This window comes from Pocillopora verrucosa, chromosome 3, assembly GCF_036669915.1.
Source record: "Pocillopora verrucosa isolate sample1 chromosome 3, ASM3666991v2, whole genome shotgun sequence".
Taxonomy (NCBI): domain Eukaryota; kingdom Metazoa; phylum Cnidaria; class Anthozoa; order Scleractinia; family Pocilloporidae; genus Pocillopora; species Pocillopora verrucosa.
The window spans coordinates 2,001,785-2,004,686 of NC_089314.1; the positions used below are offsets into that span (position 1 = coordinate 2,001,785).

Sequence of the window (2,902 nt, forward strand, 5' to 3'; positions counted from 1 at the left end):
CGAAACAAAAATAAATGAGAGGGTTATAAAATAAATATCCCCCCTTCTAGCTTGCTGGTATGTCGGCTGATAATACCCTTGGCTGAGAGACTGTCCCCAAAATTTATAATTTCCTCTCGAAGCCTTTTTTTTTCGGCCTACGATTCATTTTACGGACAATTTCTCAGCCGTGGACATTATCAGCCGACATACCAGACGCCTAAGTGTAGTTTCTTTGCACATTATTTCGGCCAGCTCTCGAAATTTCGTAATTCAAACATGCGTTGCACCTGCTCCATAGATGCGGCTTTTAATCATAAAAAGCAAACAAATACTATAAAAGGATAAGTTTCTTATTCACAATTAAAGTGCTTTATATCTTAAAACAGCTCATTCAGGTGTTGTCGTCCAACAGCCACCATAATGCTGCTCCTGCCACTCTTAATATTTTTTCCCTTCGTTGCTTAACTTGATGTTTGCCATGCAGAACAGCGCTCTTTATCGAAATCCAACAGGCCACTTTTCTCTTGGTAACTTTAAGTGCGACCCTTCTATTATCTTTGGGAAGAAAAACTTACATCGTCCATGGTAAAAGGTCAGTTTTTCTGCGCTTTCCTTTGTGTTAATGAACCGAGGTGCTATTCGTTTAACGTGGCAGAGTATCCTGACTCCAACGGTCTTTATCTTTGTGAGTTGTTGGTCACTGACAAGTACAGAGCTACTGGAAAGCTCTTTGCAAATGCCACATTCCATCATTTCAGTCCTTGGGTAAGCTCTCCTTACATATTTGGTGATTGAAAGGTATTTTTATCAATAGAAATTGTATTGTTTGTGGAACGTTCTCGGTCTCTTTTCAGTCTCCATGTGAAAGTGCCCCTTGTATGAACGGTGGTGTCTGTGTCCCTGAGTATGAGTGGAACTCCTATCCCTGTGACTGTAAGCCTGGATTCTGCGGAACTCACTGCAAACGAGGAGGTATAAAATGGTTTGTGTACGTCTATTTTTTCCAGATGTTGAAAAATACATCTGTAGAAGGTTTAGCTTTATTTTTATTTGTGATTGGTCATTTTCACTGAAGTGTTCACAACTATGGCCTCTTGAGAACTCTTCATACGTCTTAAGAGCTTCATTTCCAGATAAACACACAGCTGTCGCGATAGAGCAGTTTTAACGCAATAGTTTGCTTCCTTTCAATACGCACACTACGTCATCATTGTGTACAACGAAAATATGAAGCATGCTAATGAGTTTCATTGTACATGAATTCTCTGGCGAGGTATAATCCTCCCCATAAAAACTCTATGAATTTAATCCAATGCTAAGAACGCGTGAAAAAAGATATACTTGTGATCAATTTCTTCGTTTTTGCTTCCAAGGAGATAAGACCTGCAGTCAGATCAAACTATGTAATCTCCCAAGTGGATCTCACGTCATCGACCCTGATGGAATGGGCGGAGTGAAACCTTTCAAAGTCTATATGACTGACAAGGGCGGTGTTGGAGTGACAGCTGTCAGTCATGACAGTGAAGGCAGGACGTTGGTGCGAGGGTTTGATGGCAAAGGCTCTTATTCTCGCTCCATCAAGTACACGGAGGCTGATACGGCTCAACTGGCAAACCTGACAGCTTCATCAGCTCACTGTGAGCAGTTTATAAAGTACGAGTGCTACAACTCAGTGCTCTTCTTCAATGGTAACATGTACGGCTGGTGGGTGTCACGTGATGGAGAGAAGATGACGTACTGGGGAGGAGTTGATTCTGTTGATTACAGATGCGCATGCGGCTTGAATAATACATGTGCAAACATTAACTACGGATGCAACTGCGACAAGAATGACAACACATGGCGAGAGGACAGCGGCCTCCTCAAAGACAAATTCAAGCTGCCAGTGAAACAGCTGAGGTTTGGAGATGCCTATTATTATGGTGACAAGGGATACCACACACTTGAAAAGCTCAAGGGTTTTGGACTCATTTAAAACTTACACACAAAAACACAGCGTTCGTTCTCGATGAACGCACGCTGACATATGAACCGATTGCTAAACAACGATAATAATCAAAATGATAAAAATTAGAAGGATAGTTTTATTAATGATTACGTAGCGTAATAAATATTATGATATTAGGTATTATATTAATGATTATAATGATAATCAATGATATCTTTTTAGCCATTGTTACTTTTTCATCATTATTATTGTTGACAAGGTATACCTTCCTTCTGATCATCTACACCAAGTTTTTTACAAAGTGGGAAAGCTTATTTCAAAACAAGTTGCGATGAGATAGAGCGAAAGCTTTTTTTTAATCACAAAGTACGACACTCAAGAGTTAGAAATGACATGTACTTTGTTGCTTCGTTATTAATCAATATTCCAAATCCACTTTGACGGAAATTTGAATTATTTCTTATAAACGGAGGTAATTTAGAGTTACAAGACTTTTCAAAGTAAAGGTTAAAAGAAGGTCTCAATGAAGGGACAACTCTTCACTCAAAGAATGAAACGATTGATTTCTTTTTCAGGCTCCGTGGGTAGGGGGGGAGTGAAGGCGACAAAGAATATTAATAGCGGAGCTCGCAGAGCGTAGCCCTATAATTATACAAAATGGTAGTAGTAACAGTAGTAACCCATCAAGCCGAAAAAATTTAGACTTACGACCGTACGACCGTACGACCGACCGTACAAGGTGTTACTTTTAACATGCGTGGTCAACTGTACCGCGGGCACGCCAACGCCACGGCTTTGTCCAGTAGTCCAGTGATCAGTGCACTGGGCTCCAAGTCAGACGACCTGGGTTCTAGTCCTGGCCGGGGCAAGGCGTTGTGCCCTTGGGACGTGCGGGGAAAAAAAATGTGAGCTCCGCTTTTAGGCTTGGTTAAATCTATATATTATAATTTATCCTGAAGGTGACTGTAATGG

General features: G+C 40.8%; 1 pseudogene; it reads left to right on the top strand.

The window, feature by feature from the left end:
- The first annotated feature begins 402 nt into the window (after positions 1-402).
- Positions 403-1,957, top strand: LOC136279911 (contactin-associated protein-like 2; annotated as a pseudogene).
- The last annotated feature ends 945 nt before the right edge of the window (positions 1,958-2,902 follow it).